General features: G+C 39.2%; 1 protein-coding gene, 1 long non-coding RNA gene and 1 pseudogene across 2 annotated transcripts in view; 2 read left to right on the top strand and 1 right to left on the bottom strand.

The window, feature by feature from the left end:
• FABP12 (fatty acid binding protein 12) overlaps positions 1-4351 on the top strand; it is a 63302-nt gene extending 58951 nt beyond the window's left edge. Inside the window, exon 9 of the transcript XR_015247006.1 lies at positions 2008-4351. The gene's annotated coding sequence lies outside the window, so the exon portion shown is untranslated. The remainder of the gene's footprint in view (positions 1-2007) is intronic.
• Positions 1-18977, bottom strand: part of LOC147572019 (uncharacterized) — a 270675-nt gene that overhangs the window by 62963 nt on the left and 188735 nt on the right. The window lies entirely within an intron of this gene.
• On the top strand, positions 16960-18402 carry LOC147572020 (10 kDa heat shock protein, mitochondrial pseudogene; annotated as a pseudogene).

Genomic DNA, 18977 nt, shown 5'->3' on the forward strand with positions numbered 1-18977 from the left:
TGTAGAAGTGAGAGAGTGCTTGTTTATTGTTTGGTGTACTGAAATTCTGATGAAAACAGTAGAAAGCATAGAAAAACAATCCTCTGGGCTGCTTTGACTGGACAGACAGGATCACCGGTAGAGGCCAAGGGAGCTCTTTTCCTGCGGCCCCGTGTATGGCTTGGGGATAGGAGCAGCTTGCTATAGCGACCCAGGGGACAGCTTGCTGCACAGAGATGGGAAAGAAGCATTCCCTCCACTGAGATGGACCCCAGCACTGCTGTCATACCTGAAGGGTGGGTGGCTATAGGAGCTTCACAAACAGTGCTCTTGGCTTTGGTATTAGGTTCTTGTGTAATAGAAGTACTCTTGTAGGCAGTACAACCCAGTGCAGGAGGCCTTGTGGTGAAGGATTAACCATCAGATACCAGAAGAACACAGGATCATCATCATCACACATCAATGATGACGCCCTGGAACACCTGGGGCTGGGGGCAGGCGCGGGCTGTGTAAGGGGTGGAATTCTCCACAAGCAAGTGCAAGCATAACATTGGGATATTGGTGTTAATATTATATTATCTGTCAACAATTTGATGAAGTCTAGAGACTTTGGGTGCTCAAACCAACCAACAAAACCCATGAAAATGCAACAGCAGCAGGCAAAGATTTTCAGGGAAGGTAAGTAAGCTGCATGCCTACCTCTTCCTATCTCCTTTACCTGGTTGAGAACTATTCAAATAAAACATCACTCGCTATGACCGTTGGACATGGAGTGTCCCTCAGGTATGGTTCGGCAATCAACATACAACCAACTTGGACAAGACACAGCACTGCGCTGAAGTGATGTTGTAATTCAGGATTTACTGCACATTCACTAGGTACCAGATACTGTGTGAGAACTGGTGATCGAAGGAGAGCTAAGTCATATTCCCTGCCCTTGACCAACTCAAGAGAGAAGAGATATGTGAAAAAAGTATCACACTGGCACATTAATATCAGGAATTTATAAACAGTGTAAAAACCAAATGCTTTCATTTGGACAGAAAGAGCTAATACCACTTTCTTGGTGAATAATTGCCTTGCCCAGGAGAGAAGAAAACTAGCAACGAGGGTGACAGAAGAAGCAAGAGTGAGGACAGGAGCCTGGCCCAGGAGGCATGCCTGGGCTCTCCTGCACCCCTTATCAGGACGTCTGTCCTAGGGAGTGTGCACCTCCCTGCTGCAGCCTCCATGCACTTTGCACTCCTTCAGTTCGAGTCAGTAGTCACTATTCAGCGAGTGTGGACTTACTCCTAGAGAGGTACAATCTGTTCATCCTAGAATGGGAAAAGTTTGGGTCTTTAAATATCACATTCTTTCATGTAGATTTGGCAAAAGTATTAGAATAGAAATTAGAAAAATGCTCACTACAGAAAGGGGATATTTTAGTTTTATGTAAACAGCAGAGTTAACAATGTTGAGTATTTTCTAAGTGGACAGATTTGGAAAAATAATGTTCCATTTGAATAATTCAGCTGACAATAATCTGAGATGAAAAATAAGGTAACAACAATGATAATACACTGGTTTTTGAGTCACTATTGAGTACCAGATACTGTCTAGCACTTTTGATCCATGCTTCATTTTCTGTGAAGTATTTATAAAAGTATAGACTAAGACTCAGGGAGGCTGAATTTCCTCAGCTGATCAATACCAGGGTCTGAGTTCAAAACTGGATCTTTGTGACCCCAAGTCCATGATCTTTAACCATCGAGCCAGAATGCCTCTCAAGAAATCAAGATGAAGTTATGAAAGTTTCTTTTAGAGTCTTTCTATGTTATAATAAATGCGATAAATAAATGCATAGTTAATGCCACTAATCTGAACCCTACCTAAACTCTCATGCCCTAAATGATTATAAAGATTATCTTTTGGAGCTCAAAATTTACGAAGTAGAAAAGAGCCAAACCATGACTTATCTATCACCTGTATGAGACAGGTTTATCAGGATTCTTTTTATTTTTCTTTCCTTTTTTTATGCCTCCAAAGGCCATTCCAGAATGTACATTTCCTCAGTTTCATGAACAGAGAAGGGTGCAAAGAATCTCAGGGTGACCCAGATGGGTAGGCTCAGCTTGGATGAAGAATTCATCTGTAGACCAGCCACTGTGGCCAGGAAGATGGATTAAGAGAAGGAGAGGACATCTCCTATTCAAACCACAGGTTTATGCGGGAGGTGAAGGGAAAGGGGGGGGGGGTAATAGGAGGGTCGGGGAGGTTTTTCAGAAGAGATGGGCTGCTAGGCAGACAAGTCAATGGATACCTATATCTCAGGTGTCATGCTCAATAATTCCCCCACTCCCCAAGGTGTATAAATAGTCATGTCTCTTTTCTTATTTTTTCATAAGGTTTCATATTTTACATCAAAAAATTTTAATAGATTTGGAATTGATTTTGATGTAAGTATAAAGTACACATCAAATGTCTTATGCTTTCCAAATTGATATCTAAATGCCCCAATGAACCATCATGTCATAAGTTATAGAAATAAGACCTGTAGGAATTATACATATTTTCTTCCTTATTTGTATTGTATTTTATATTTGTATGTATATTTATATATTTCTGTATATTCACTAGTTCCTTTCCCTCTCTCTGTTTCCCTCACTTTTTCTTTTCAAATTAAACTTAATTATTAAAAGACAAATATTTTTAATAGTACAGGTGATACTATTTTTTGTTTTAAACAAACTTGTTTTTGTGTGTAGAACTTGAATCTTAGATGATGTGATGGCTGGAGCTGCTGCAACCCCTTTGTTACTAAAAGGGGAGAGCCTGGAACTGCTAGACACCATGACCAGACACCAAATTTGCTGGTGCTTTGATCTTGGACTTCCTAGCCTTCAGAACTATGAGTGATAAATTTCTCTTGTTTATAAGTCACTCAGTCTATGGTAGTTTACTATAGCAGTCAGAATGGACTAAGACACCAGGTAGGTTTCTTTTTTGTTGTTGTTTAAACTTTGACTCCCCTTCACCCATTTATCCTACTCTCTGCCCCCGCCTCTGGCAACTGCCCGTCCATCCTCCAGATCTATGAGCTTGTTCAGTTTTTGTTAAGATTATTTATTTATTTCAAAAGAGAGAGAGAGAGAGAGAGAGAGAGAGCAAGCAGGGAGGGGCAGAGAGAAAGACAAGGTAAGAATTCCAAACAGGCTCTACACTGTCAGCGTACAGCCCAATGTAGGGCACGAACCTACGAACCATGAAATCATGACCTGAGTTGAAGTCAGAAGTTTAACCCACAGAGCTACCCAGGCACCCTGGGTTTTTATTTTTATGGTTTATTTGTTTTGTTTTGTTTTTAGATTTCACATATAAGAGAGATTTATAGAAATCAAGGAAATTCTTTCTCTACGCACTGAACAAAAGGAATAAAATCTAAGAATCTGAGACCTGAGAAGTTGGACTAAGAAAAATAGAAGGTCTAATAAGTTTTAGGTTAGCACTGATAGATGAGAATTCTATTTCAGAATTAAAGTTGAGAATACCATCATGCATTATGAATTTGGGAAAATTTTCTATTTACACAGTGCAGAGATGTCATGGAAATATGGTTTTGGCACTAGGCAGGGCTCTGAGAATCATAAAATAGAATTTCTCATTTAAGAGACTAGAGAACCGAGGATGAAGAACGTGAAAAGGTCTTGTTTGTAGTCTTCCCAAGTTCTGATTGAGCACTGGTGTGTTTTATAGATTTAGTCTTAGTGACTGCCATGGACCATTCAGAATCCTACAGACAAAATCAAAGGATGACTGAAGTCACAATCCTAGAACTACTTTGACGAGAATTGTTGACGGGATAGGACATTGAATTCAGTGACTATACTTAATCCAGTCCAGCACCAGATGAGAACATGACTCTTGCTGACAGAAAGACTCATTTGAGCCTTATGGCAAAGAGGTATACCTTCCTTATTTTGTGATATGAGCACTTCTTTGCCAAGTTCTGCAACAACGTATTGAGTTAATTTTGGTTACCAGCAGTTTCTAAACTTTTTTTTTAATCAGTGGACCCTTTGGCCAAATAAATTGTGTGTAGATGTGTGCAACAGATCAAGGCAGAGCTCTTTTATTTGTGCAGGAAGTCCCAGAACCCCACACATGATTTCATCTACCTTTCCATACTCTCAAGGACACTTTTTTTAAAAAAGTTTTTTTTGATGTTTTATTTATTTTTGAGACAGAGAGAGACAGAGCATGAACGGGGAAGGGGCAGAGAGAGAGGGAGACACAGAATCGGAAGCAGGCTCCAGGCTCTAAGCCATCAGCCCAGAGCCCGACGCGGGGCTCGAACTCACGGACCGCGAGATCGTGACCTGGCTGAAGTCGGACGCTTAACCGACTGAGCCACCCAGGCGCCCTCGAGGACACTTTTAATTCACTCCCTATCTACTGAGATCTACCTTTATGAGAGACCCTGTGGAGTTGGGACCAGACCACTGGGAAGGAGGCTTCCGAGGGATGCCGGTTTCTCTGATGTGGTACAATGAGGTTGGTTCTGAGAGGGTTGGAAAACTGGAAACTGAAATCAACATCAGCCACTGGAACCTACTGCTGTTGGCAGCCTGAAGAAATATTGCTGGGGCCATGCTGATAGAGACAAAAAAAAAAAAAATGACATTTGAGTAAATATACAAAAGCAGCTAGGGAATGAGACAGGCATATAAGTAGATCAATTAGGATTCCAGGCCTGTGGTGATGGTGGCTTGCCCTGGGATGGCATTGGGGATGGCAAGAAGCAGGAGATGGCAAGTAGTAGTAGAATATATTTCTAAGTTAGGGTTAACAGGATTTCCTGATTGAATTTAAAAGGAGATAGTTAAGGATGATTTAAAACTTTTCGGTATTAGATATTAGAAAGATGCATGTCATTAAGTGACATTACATCCAAACTATGCCAAAACAATTGTTCGATTTTATAAGTTTACTAAAAAACTTAACAGAGTGAGACAGAACTAACCTAAAGTGATCCCAAAAAAGTGCTAATTTACTTATTTAGAAAACATTAGAGACTTCCCTTTCTGGATATGATGGCGTAGCACGGGCCAGATTTACCTCTCGCTGAAATAACAACAAAAAAAAGGGACTAATTACATGAAGCAATGGTCTTCAAGACACAGGACTTGAAGGAAAAGAACAGTGATCCATGGGAGAAAGGAAACACAGAAGGTGAACTTGGCCATTGCCCAGTCATACTCAGAGGGGTACAAACACCAGCACAGCCACATGCCCTCTCCTCAGAAGTCTGAGTCCCAGCTTCCCAGAAGACTTCCACTAAGGTTTTTTTGTTTTTTGTTTTTTGTTTTTTTTTTTAATGTTTATTTAGTTTTGAGAGAGAGAGGGAGAGAGAACCAGTGTGGGAGGGGCAGAGACGGGGGGGGGGGGTATACAGGATCTGAACTGGGCTCTGCCCTGACAGCAGTGAGCCAGCCCAATGTGGGGGCTAGAACTCACAAACAGTGAGATTGTGACCTGAGCAGAAGTCAAACAGTTAACTGACTGAGCCACCCAGGCACCCTTGACCAAGTTTTAATGCTAAAGCCCCATCCCTTTTTGCTCCTGCAGGCACAGGGATAGTAGCTGAGTCCTGCAATTTGCTATCAATCTGATACTTCCGTAAAACTCTTTCAGTTCTCCAATACCAGCTTCAACAATTCCTTACGCTAAAACCTCTCTGTTGTGTGGCTGACTGGTATAGAATTGTTCTTGTTCTGACTGGTATAGAATTCCTACTATGTGTCAAGTTGCATACCAGGTCATTTACATTTAAGCCTTAGAGAAGTTAGTTAATTTCCCCTGAGGTTATGGAAATGCTAATGGTACATCCAGGATCCAAGTGTATCTCATTATAAAGGCTTTGTTTGCTCTCAGTCACTAAGTAGCACTATAGTTGGATAAAGGGTTTTGAAAGAAAAGTAAGGCTTTCATCATTACTCCTGGGATTATGGCTAAAGCCAGGATTATTTCTATTTATGTGTTACTTTTTGCTTCAAAAGATACTGAAGACTAGAAGGCTAGAGAAGGGAAGGGAGAGTAATTTGATCTCAGGAAATCTAGAAAAATTATTTCAATGCCTATAAGAAAGTATTGAAACTTCCCATGTTTTTTGTTTGTTTGTTTGTTTGTTTGTTTTTGTTTTTGTTCTTTTGTTTTTTGGTGGGGGTGCTTGTGGTGACCCTTGAATACCAAACACAAGTTTAGCAAATGTGGACCATAAGAACTGTTACATGCAAGTTGTAACATCTTGGATTTGGCAATCTTTAGTTTGTCCATTCCCTTGAGGGAAGTCTAAAATGTGTTTCAAAATAGTAAAGTCTTGGTAGGTCCTGACTTGCAAACATTTGGCTGACTTAGAATAGCTCAGGTAGGCATAATTTTGAATTTCGGTTCCAGTTTCTTTCTTCCCTTGCAATAGTACCTTCCATTTGTTTGTTTCGTTTTTTTGTTTGTTTCCTAGAGAGTTACTATTTCCTATATACATATAGAAGTATAGAGAGTTATCATTTTGTGATACTGACTGGGCTCAACATCTCTTCTCAATTCTCCATTTCCAGAACCTACCTCCGTTCCCACTCGCTCCCACTTCTTAAGGACTGAAGGGGAAAAGCTATGCCCTCTCCAACATTAGAACCTCACATACATGTTCTTAAAGAGCAATGTTATAAAAACTAGAGGGTATGCATCATTGAAATGAGCTTGAATTCATGCCATGTTATATGTGCAGATGAGATAATAAGGGATTTGGGGACTTTGCTTCTAGCATGGTATAGTGACAAAAATTGTATTTACTCTTGAAAAATAAATGACTAAAAAACCAGACAAAGTATATGAAGCAGCTATTTCCAAGAACTGGAGTACAGGAAATATATAATGCCATAATGCCTTAGAGAAGGGAAACACTTGAGGTGACCTCTCACCATTTTTTCAGTTTTCTGCCTAGGGACACTTCCCTCATTGACGTGCAGAGAGAGAGATCACAAGAAAGGCACACTGGCCTCACTGAGTTGAGGTGAAAGAAATTAGGAGGTAGGGAGTTTGAGATAGTTGGAAGATGTAGGGTAGGGTTCTGGATGGGATCACTCTACAGAAAAAAAAAGGAGCTTTAGAAATCTGTACTAAGGGGGGCGCCTGGGTGGCGCAGTCGGTTAAGCGTCCGACTTCAGCCAGGTCACGATCTCGCGGTCCGTGAGTTCGAGCCCCGCGTCGGGCTCTGGGCTGATGGCTCAGAGCCTGGAGCCTGTTTCTGATTCTGTGTCTCCCTCTCTCTCTGCCCCTCCCCCGTTCATGCTCTGTCTCTCTCTGTCCCAAAAAAATAAATAAACGTTAAAAAAAAAAAAAAAAAGAAATCTGTACTAAGGGTCCCTTTTATTCTTGGCAAAATCCTTAGCTGCACATGCGTGGAGTGACACTTAAGAGGTCAGGAAAAGAATAGCCAGGGGGCCGTAGTCTGAACAATTCAGAATTCATACATGGCAGAGAGTTGTTTAAGCTCTCACCAGCCAGAGTGGAGATTCTTGATACTCAACTAGAGCATTGAGAAGACACCCCAGAAGGGCTCTATCTTGGAACATGGGCTATACTATCCCTAGGGTAGTGTATACTATGCCCAGTGAGGTTAGATGCACCCTAACAAAGCTCAAAAACTTTGGGAGATCAAGCTGCTCGGCCAGTAACTTAAATTTCTTGTAAGTACTTTTTAAAGGAAGACAAAATGTAGTAAGCACTCAACCGAATTACATTCATAATCTCCATTCAGCCAACTAAGAATTATTGAATATTACAAGAAACAGGAAATGGAATGTATAACCAAGGGGAAAAAAAAACCTCGATAAACAGCGAGACATGGCAGAGATTAGCAAACATGGACCTTAAGATTATTTAAAACATATAAATATGCTGAAATGCTTAAGGATGTAATGAAACTCTGAGCATAATGAGGAGATAAATGGACGATGAAACTTCTAGAAATGAAAAATACAGTATCTGAAATAAACATCTGCTGGATAGGATTAAGAACAGATTAGAAACTGCAGAAGAAAAGATGAGTTAACTTGAAGACATAACAATAGACTCTAGACTGAAGCACAGACAGAAACAAAGACTGGAAACTGCTTTTGGCTAGAGAACTCCCTGGTCCATGTTTAAACACCTCCCAGGAGGAAGGGGTAGCCACAACCCAATGACTGTTTGATGTGGGGTACAGTCATCCCAGGATGGGGTCATAGCTGTGAGCGTTTAGAAGCCTATAATCCTGGCAGCTAGGGAAGGGGGATACAGACCTTAGTCTTGAAAAAGGGATAAGAAACTATACTTCAGCATCAACTATACTGTTTTTTTTAAAAATAATTTTAGAATTGGGGCGCCTGGGTGGCGCAGTCGGTTAAGCGTCCGACTTCAGCCAGGTCACGATCTCGCGGTCCGTGAGTTCGAGCCCCGTGTCAGGCTCTGGGCTGATGGCTCAGAGCCTGGAGCCTGTTTCCGATTCTGTGTCTCCCTCTCTCTCTGCCCCTCCCCCGTTCATGCTCTGTCTCTCTCTGTCGCAAAAATAAATAAACGTTGAAAAAAAAATTAAAAAAAATAATTTTAGAATTGACTATGAAGTGTTACAAAAATAAAACAAAACCCCGATTTATACAAACCTCTTCTGTAAAAACTCATTTGAAAAGAAAAAAACCACAATGGTCTTTTATGTTTACTTTGGACACATAGACTTCCTCTAAATTCTTACTATAATTTTAAAAGTTTATAAAATGAATCTACATATAACTATAAATTATTTGAAAACAAAGCTGCTTTTTTTTTTGATTGATAAATAAGCTCTAAGAGGGTAGGGATTTTGTTGTTGTTTGTTCCTTTTTGTATCCCAAGTATCTAGAATAGTGTTGTGTATACCTAAGTAAATGAACAATCAATGAATGGATTGGGCTTTATTACACATTGAACTAGTATTTCCTATTGTTTCCCTCAAGGTGGTGCTGTGTACAGTATAAAGGGTCTCTTAAACAATGTCCTTTTTTTTTCTAATATAGCCTTGATAGCTGATACATTTCCTTTTACTATACGTCTTTTTTGTTTGTTTGTTTGTTTGTTTAGCCTTCCATCTTTCTGACCTCCTGATCTTTTAGATTTATTTTCTATACTGGAAGAGACTCACAAGATTTCCAGGGTTGTTTGCTTTCTTATCTTTTCTTCCCACCATGTATCTCTACCTAATTGTACAGGAAAACCTTCCTTTGAATTCTTCTTGAAAGATATTACATATTTGCTTCATTTCCACCTACTGTGTCTATCATTTATTATAGCAGGATTTATCTGACAGACTTTGATACATCTAGTGTCAAATTTTCCATTTTTCTGTTTCTTATTTTCTTCTAGATGTTTGTTTAGTATTTTTGAAAGTTTAGATTTTAAACTGGTCTTTTTTTTAATAATTGCTTTATGGAGATATACTGGCATAGAATAAACTAATGTTTAAATTATATAATTTAATGTTTGACATACGCATGTACCTTTGAAACCATCACTACAATCAAGATAATGATCGTGTCATTACTTCCAAAAGTTTCCACATTTCCCTTGGTAATTCCTTCCCACTCCATCCCTCCCTTTCCCTACCCTACCTTCTGAAGGTAATCACTGATACACTTCCTGTAACTATAGATTACTTTTTATTTTTTAGAGTTTTATGTAAATGCAGTCATATACTATTTACTCTTTTCCTTCTGGCTTCTTTCACTCGTCAGAATTATGTGCACCCATCATTCATTTCTCTTTATTACAATCAGTCATTTCTAGTGTTTCTTGCATGAATATACCACAATTTGCTAATCCACTCACTTATTTATATACTCTGGGGGTTCTCCTGAGTTTTTGGCTCTTACAAATAAAGTTGCTATGAACATTTGTGCATAGACTTTTGCATGGATGCTTTTGTTTCTCTCGGGTAAACATGTAGGGGTGGAATAGCTGAATCTTATGGTAAATACATGCTTAACTTTTAAAGAAACTGTCAAACTATTTTCCCAAGTGGATGTACTATTTAACATTCCCACCGACAGTGTATGAGGGTTTCCGTTTCTTCACATCCTTGCTTTCCTTGGCATAGAAGATCTTTTTAATGTGGCTATACTAATATGTGTAAAGTGGTGATTTGTCTCTCCTTGTTATTAATTTCTTATGTTTAGATACATTCAGCTTCTCATGAATTCCATAAAGTCTTATACATACTGACCTTAATTATTAGATATAAAGGAGAAAAATGTATGAATAGAGAAAATTGTGTTTTTAAGAAATTCAAGCAGTTAGTTATTCTTAAAATGATTGACACTAGATACAGTAAGATCCATATATTACATTTAGGCCTTGAATATAGGGGGGCCTAGGATAGATTTGGGAGAAATTATGTGAGAGGTATCATGAAACCCTTTCCTCATTCCCCTACTACCTTGTGCTGTCTCCTAACAGGAGTGCTCAAATGACATTTCCCCCTCTTTGGCTTTTCAAAGTTTTCCTGACTTCAAGAGCCCCCTTTTAAAACCAAGTGTTGCTTGGAAAATGACTACTTTAACCCTAGCCATCTCCTAGCACTAGAGGAGTTCAAGTCTTGCAAGGTCTCGTGGGGATGGAACGCATTGGTCACGCAGGGAGCAGGCTTGTCTGGGGCTGCTGCTACTGAGCTAACTCCCACCCTCACAGGAGTCTCTATCCTCTTTGCCTCCCCCCCCGCCCCCCAACTGTAAAGACTTCAGGTTTCTCATATGTGCAAATACTGGCTGAGCTCCGAGGAGCACAGAAGTGCACTATGCCCATTCCACCCCTTAGAATATACTGACTTAGCATAGTTACGGTGACTTCTTTCACAGTTATGCAAGACATGCATTCCAAGCACAAATTCATGCAAATAGAAAACATTTCAATTGATTGTAACAAATGTAAGCCAATGTTTGAAAACTACATGGGCACATAAAATACATTCTAATTTATCTTTTCTATCCCCCTTCCTCACGTCTTCCTCTTTCTCAGTGCCTGGCATGTAGTGTTGGTGGGGGGAGGGGGGGGAGGGGTGGTGGTGGTTTACATCCAAAGCCAGTCATGTAAAGTGCACTACACTGTAGTTTCAAGTTAGCAAGGTGGGAATCAGGAATTTGAAAGAATTTAGCAAGGGGTGCCATGTCACCTTGATGAGTCACCATGATCAAGTTACCAAAATTTTCTATGCCTTAATCTCTTCAACTGCAAAGATAGGATAATGATTGTGCCTAAACCCTAGGATTGTTGTGAGGATTAAGTTCATTTATTCTATGTAAAGCTCTTAGGACATTGCTTGATAGATAAATAGGGGGCACAATGTAAGTACTGGCTGTAATTTTTATTAAGGAGCTGGAATTCCAAAAATACTGTCTCTCAACACTAAAAAAACCCCACAAGACAAAAGAATAAATAGCTGGATGTTCCAGACACAAGCCATTTGATGAAATTAAAATCTTTGCTATTTCAAAATGAACGTTAACCACTATTAATGGTTAATTTTGAGACAGGAAAGATTTTAATAATTTTTCAGAAATGTTCCTATTTTTTACTCTATTGCCCTGTAATTGCCATTAGCATTTACATCCTGTTTCCTAAGAATGGTCTTCTGCCCATGTAATGTGACTTTAGTGTTGAACTTGATTCATTCCCTTAGCCCTTTGCAATGTCACTATAGTTAGTACCTTGCTTTCCTCCTGACATCTTAATGAGATTAATTTTTTCAACATAGATCTTTGTTAATTAGGACATAGGCTAAAACTCTGGCAAAATGGAAACTTTTATAATTCTATTATCTAGACTAGTATTTCTCAGTGCAGGTGCCTATTAAACACCAGAACATCTACCAAGAAAAAAAATAAAAGTAAAAGCATCTGAAGTGGGTAGGGGCAGGGATCAAGGCCTCGGAACCTGCATTTTTAAGAGTTTGCAATTTAGGTACACATAAATAAGCACAGTATTGAAATAAGTGCTTTTATTGATTAGAGATTATAAAATTTTTGTTGCTTTCACAGAACTTTAGCATTAGAAAAGGTGTGGGGGAATCTCTAGTTCTTCTCAATTTCTAAAATGCAGAGAAGGCATCTCAATTTCCCAAAATCTCTGTAAAGGGCAGAAGTAGGGCTAAAGCTTTTTTTTTTCTTAGTTTTTTTTTTTTTTTTTTTTAAGTTTTTTCATTTTGAGAGAGGAAGAGAATACAAGCAGGGAGCGGAAGAGAGCGAGAGTGAGAGAGAGCAAGAGAGAGAAAGAGAGAGAGAATCCTAAGCAGACTCTGCACTGTCAAGTGTTGAGCCCAATGTGGGGCTGAAACTCAAGAATGATGAGATCATGACCTGAGCTGAAATCAAGAGTTGGAGGCTTAACTGACTGAGCCACCCAGGTGCCTCAGGGCTAAAACTTCTTGATTCCCTGTGCTCTCTCTCTCTCTTTTTTTCTCCTGTGCCCTTTATAATACATTGTATTCTTCTTACAATTTCAATTAAAAAATTTTTTACTGTTTAGTTATTTTTGAGAGAGAGAGCATGAGCTGGGGAGGGGCAGAGAGAGGGAGACACAGACTTTGAAGCAGGCTCCAGGCTCTGAGCTGCCAGCACAGAGTCTGACATAGGGCTTGAACTCATGAACTGTAAGACCATGACCTGAGGCAAAGTCGGACTCAACTTACTGAGCCACCAAGGCACCCCTCAATTTAATTCTGAAGTTAATTTCTTTATTGTTAGATCAGTGTATTTGGAAAAAAAATTTTTATTTTATGACTTTTCACTCTTTTGGGGATAGGAAAAACACTATTAAGTGATAAGCAGAGCCAGTTAAGTATATTAACTCTGGGGAAGAAACTAAACCAAAATTCACATAGTTGTATTTCTTTCTTGAATAAACAAGCATATATAAGAAAACATCATTTTCTTAGACAATAATTTTAGTCATCATCATGACCATCATCATCATCACCAATTCTTAGTTCAGTCACTAAATTCAATTAATTAATATCAGTCATTGAAAGTTTTAGCAGGTCTCTAAGGCCTGTGAGAAATATAATTATTGGTCAAATATCCTAAGAATGTATGCAAGTTAGTTGAGTCAGAGGATATTGGAAAATAGCTTCAGTCCAGTGCCATAAATACACTTTCCCAGTTCAGGTTAGTATATAAAAGTTAGACTGGATTTGAGACTTCCTACTAGTTAGAAGGACTAACCCTATAAGCAGGTGTACAGAGAAGATATTATTTCAGACCTCTCTTGACTAGAGATATACCACTAAGTACCTATCATGGAGAGGGTTTTAGTACCAGGTAAAATCTGACAAATGAAAGTTCAGAGTGGAAAGGACCTATTTCACTTCAAACCAATTATTGCCTTTATGGATTCAGGGCTAACTTATCAGGCACAATAGCACAGAGTATGTGCCCACAATATTTTTAGAGGTCCGTGAAAATATTTTAATTTCTTTTAAAATTATAAGAAACAGAACTTCTTTTTTCTTAAAGAAGAATTTTTAGGGCTAGACACATGTTTTAATTTGTTTTTCATATTACAGAAAAAAGAGCCCATTTTTAGGCCCCATAAAGATCTATTGAATTTTGCCTAAAACAGAAAAACTTAAATATTGAAATATTTAAAATTGTATAAAATATTTTTTTAGAAAGAGTGGGGGAGGGACGGAGAGAGAGAGAGAGAGAGAGAGAGAGAGAGAGAGAGAATCTTAAGCAGGCTCCATGCCCAGCACAGAATCCAATACAGGGCTTGATCTCACAATTGTGAGATCATGACCTGAGTGGAAATAGATTAGACACTTAACCAACTGAATCACCCAGGTGTCTCTATATAAAATAATATTACTATTAATATTGTTATGATGGGAGGGACTTATGAAAGCAAAAAGTGGTCCATGAAGGTCATTATGCTTCCCTGCATTGATCCATAGATTTTCGATATATTTGCGATTGCTTGATGGATTCATCCACCACTAAACTTTGGTTCCAGTACTTTTTTATGATGATGAATTCTAGCAAACTCCCTAAAGAACAATGCTGCTAGATGTAACCTTTTGATTGTTTTCTAGTTATTTGATAAATTATGACCAATGGAATATTTCTAATGTCACTTGCTCTCTCAGCTCCCTATTTGTTCCCCAATCTCCACCCTTTCCTAGTTTCCTTTCCTACAGAACACACTCTAGAACACTCAAACAATATCACATAGATGGTCAAGGAAACCTGTCATGGGATCAATAATAATTTGCAATTGCAAATTTCATTAATATTTAGTTATTAAACAATTATAGAAAAGGGTAAAGTTAAGTTAATGGTGGGCCATTGGAAAGCAGTGATCTTTTAGGGAGATTTATGAGATTTCCTTTCTGCCTGCCACACTTGTGTACCTTGAAAGAGAAGTACAGCAACATGTAGAGAACTGTTGGAGAGACACTGGGGCTCATCCTGAAAATGCGAGCACACAAGTCTGGGCTCCCCCTTGGCATCACCAGTCTCCAGTGAATTTCTCTATGCAATTGCCTATTTAATTCAGGAGATTAGTTTTCTCTTTCTAATTTCAAATCTTAATGCCACAAAGTTGAAAAGTTTAAAAAAGAGAAGAGCACATTAAAAATAAACAAGGACCTTATAAGCTGGCAATTAGATAATATTTAAGCATTATCTTGTATCAACTTTAAGACTAGGGACTAGTTATTTATTGCAATTCTGAATTAAGAGGATTTTTGAAAAGGGGCTTTGGATATAATTTAACGATAGCCCTGATTTAAACAGAAGGTGGTGTTTTATGATGAAGTTGAATACTACATGCTTCAATGTCAAAACATAACTTACTGCATTCATATCCATCCCTGGGCACCTTGGCAAGAGCTCATTACATCCATCTTTTTATGCTCTACATTATCTTTCCAGCATGTTTATTTCCCTTGTAAGCCAGAGATTGGTTATTTCAACATGGTTTTTTAAAAAAAATTCTTTTGCAGTTTAATTAAAATCTTGTTTTTAGGAAATGCTTTATACTCTTCCTGAATTGAAAAGTCTAAAGATGTAGACATGGGAGGAGAGTTAACTGCATTTAGGTAATGAAAGCCAAATTCCTGATTTCATATCTATTAGAGACTGAACTTGAAATCTGTGCATAGCAGATTTTTCAGAAGACCTATGTCATGATTATTGAACATGCATACTAAAGAAATTATAAAACTGTTTTAAAATAATAGTTTACATAGTGTTGGTCAACATAACTGTCATCAACAAAGACAGTCCATACCCAGCTGGGAGTCCTAACACAGAAAGGTTGTCACCACAAAGCAATGGCTTCCTTGGTGAAGTGAGTGCTGGGATCACAAATGCTTCAAGGGCTCAGAGAAGAGAAGTGAGTAAACTCAGGGTGGGAGCAGCTGGGAACAGTTTCAAGGAGGTGATGGATCATAAATGAGAGAAGGGCTTGGAGAAGGGAACTGGGAGGAGGCAATGGTGTAACCATAGGGAGGCAGCAATGAGTCATCAGTATGATTGATGAGAAACATAAATAGCTGAATTGCAAATTTTACAAACATAAAGGACAGGAAGAACTAATCAGATCTAGCCTCCTAGCTTTAGGGAAGTAAGGTCTTATTATCCCACCTTGCAGATAAAACATCTGAGGCCAAAATATCTGGAGAGGTCAAAGGAGGTGACTAAGTCCTTAGTCCAGTGATTTTTTTTTCCAAACTTCCAGAGGTATTTTTAAACATGTAGATTTTGGGACTCAAATTCCAGGGAGTCTGACTCAGTTGGGGGGGTGGTGAGCCCTGGGGTGTCCATTGTTTATAATACCTTCAGAGGGTCCCCAGATTTGGGAACCTCACTTGGGCGGTGGTGGTGCTTTGATATAATAGGTACTCAGGGAACAGCCTATGCCATATTCCTATTTTAAGACTAATCCTAATAAGTTTTCATCAACTCTGGATAGATGAACAACAAGGGTTTATCCCATCACTGGCATTCTTTTACCCATTTTCCTAGTTCTCAAAAAAATGCTTTCGCAACCAGAAAATGGAGACCTGCCATCACTGCTCGGGAATTTGAAAAAATTGACATATATGTGGGTCCAGGATCCTTAATACAACTGTCACAATAAGGGTCCTGCAGAAGACCTGAGAATGTAGAAGAAAGTAGAATACCAAGTTAAAACCCTGGGTCTGAGTCCTGGCTAGCCATTTACTGCCTATTGGTGCTTGTATAAGCATTTTAACCCATATTTTAGAATTATCAGCTAAATGATGGGGCCAATAAGACTTCTACTGATTATGTTCCATGATTATGGAAAAGACAAAAGGAAACTATGTGGAAATTCTCTTAAACTATAAAGACCAACACAGATTTTTGAAAAATTATAAAAAGGATCACTTTATTTAATTACTATTGTATATCTACTATAAGTAAGCCATTGTAGCAGTTAGAGAAAAAGAGTCCTCAGCCCTGCTCTCAAGAAGGCAAAAGTCCTATGGCAAAAGACTTATACCTTTCCAGTTTCTTCATTCCTATCATTTTATGGTCCCTGACATTGATCAGAGAGTGTAGCCACCAAAAAGCAAAGCCTTGACTGTCCCCTTCTCCAAGGTTAAGACATGGAACAGTTAATAGGAGGTTGAAAAGAATCAGGAATGTTTTATTACTTTTGCTACCTCAATTTTTCCTCTTCCTCTGTAGGGACTTGTGTGCCCCAACTTGTTTGGGGACTTGTGTGTCTTCTTGGGAAATACAACACGTTGGGAAACTTTTAAAAAGGCCATGGTAGAGGCCCGGGAAAGGAAATACAGAGTTGCTGGTCTATCTTCTTTAATATCAGGTTGTTTGGGGGAAGTAACGGGTCTTTTTGAAGTTTCTGCATTTTGTGGTTTATCTCATTAGGGTGAAAGTCATGATAGTCAGGGGGGATAAGGAGAATGTATGTTTGGCTTCACATAATGTACTTTTTGGGACCTTAAGCATAGTGATAGGCAGCTATATTCAAAGCTAGGTTTGAAGCAGTGAAGGAATCCTATGTAAAAGAAGTTTACAACAAATTACAGTGTCTGAAGTCATGACAGGACAGGCGTTTAGAAAGTTTACTTCCCTCTTTGACCGACTTTTAGTTGAAAAGAGTGCAGCTGAAACTGTTACCAAAGGAGGCATTATGCTTCCAGAAAAATCTCAAGGAAAAGTATTGCAAGCAACAGTAGTAACTGTTGAACCAGGCTCTAAAAGAAAGGGTGGAGAGATTCAGCCAGTTAGCGTGAAAGTTGGAGATAAAGTTCTTTTGCCAGAATATGGAGGCACCAAAGTAGTTCTAGATGACAAGGACTATTTCTTAGAGATGGTGACATTCTCGGAAAGTATGTAGATTGAAATAAATCATTATTGAATGGCATCACATGAAGCTGCCCATTCCACTGAGGCTGTGAAATCTTTCATCATGTAAATAATTTTCATGCCTCCTTTATAATAAATGAATGGTATCCAAACTAAGGAAAAAAACAAACAAAAACCAGGTTTACAAATAGTGCAAATCAGGGTGTGATTAGTGCAATGGTATTCTAGAGAAGGGAGGCTGCTATTAGCCATGTGGGAACAGAACATAACAGGACACTTATTTTTGCAAAAAGCAAATGACAATAAACAATGACACAGTAGTAAAGACAGTGGGGTATGGAAAACCATAGGACTACAGATCAAGAAAGCCTCTCCAGGTGATCCTGGCCAAATCGCTTTCACTTCTGGGGGCTCTTTATCCCCCCCCCTTTTTTTTTTTTTTAGACAGAGACAGCACAAGGGGGGAAGGGGCAGAGAGAGGGAGGGAGAGAATCCCAACCGAGCAGGCTCCACACTGTCAGCACAGAACCCGATGCAGGACTTGAACCCACAAAGCTATGAGAACATGACCTGAGTCAAAACCATGAGTTGGATGCTCAACCAAATGTGCCACCCAGGTGTACCTCCCTTTATCCCCATCTTAATTCACCCTGTCCTTCATTCTTTAATTAGTATTAACTGTATTCACCTTCTAATGGTCTAGTTACAATTGCTAGCCACTCCTTAAACCAGGCCACTCTGCAACTTGAATCACCTCATTGAAACTTGAATCTGATTTCACAGCTTCATGACTTTCCTTTTGCTGACAAATGCCTTCACATGATCTATAGCTCCACATCCACCCTCTCAGATGACCACCCTGCCAACACCGATGCCTTATGCATTCACCTCCACCTCCTCCCTTGACTTTTGGCACTAAAACGTATACTTTTTGTTTTGTTATTTTTAAGATCACCACATGTAAGAGTGCCTGGTGGTTCAGTTGGTTGAGCCTCGGGTTCTGTGCTGACATTGTGGAGCCTGCTTAGGATTGTCTCTCTCTCTCTTTCTCTCTCAAAATAAATAAACAAACATTAAAAAAATATGGGGCGCCTGGGTGGCGCAGTCGGTTAAGCGTCCGACTTCAGCCAGGTCACGATCTCGCGGTCCGTGAGTTCGAGCCCCGCGTCAGGCTCTGGGCTGATGGTTCGGAGCCTGGAGCCTGTTTCCGATTCTGTGTCTCCCTCTCTCTCTGCCCCTCCCCCGTTCATGCTCTGTCTCTCTCTGTCCCAAAAATAAAAAAATAAAAAAAAACGTTGAAAAAAAAATTAAAAAAAAAAAATAAAGTGTTACAATCACCACATATACTTGCCTATTAACACTCCTTAGAATGCTTTTTCTTTCCTTCTTCCTGTATCTGGCAAACCTGTGTTAGCCTGCAGTACTCAGCTCGAGTCACATGTTCTCAGTGAAATCTTTCTTGACTGAATGAACTGGTCCTTCTCTAACAATAATGGACTAACTACTTCTAGATGGCAGCGGGGTTTTTCTTTTTGAAGACTTTTCTGGAATTTCCAGGCCAAGTGGGTGGGCAGCCCTATTATTGGCAGCCCTATTATGCTT

The sequence above is a fragment of the Puma concolor genome, chromosome F2 (assembly GCF_028749965.1).
Source record: "Puma concolor isolate L17-30 chromosome F2, mPumCon1.1.hap2, whole genome shotgun sequence".
NCBI classification, from domain to species: domain Eukaryota; kingdom Metazoa; phylum Chordata; class Mammalia; order Carnivora; family Felidae; genus Puma; species Puma concolor.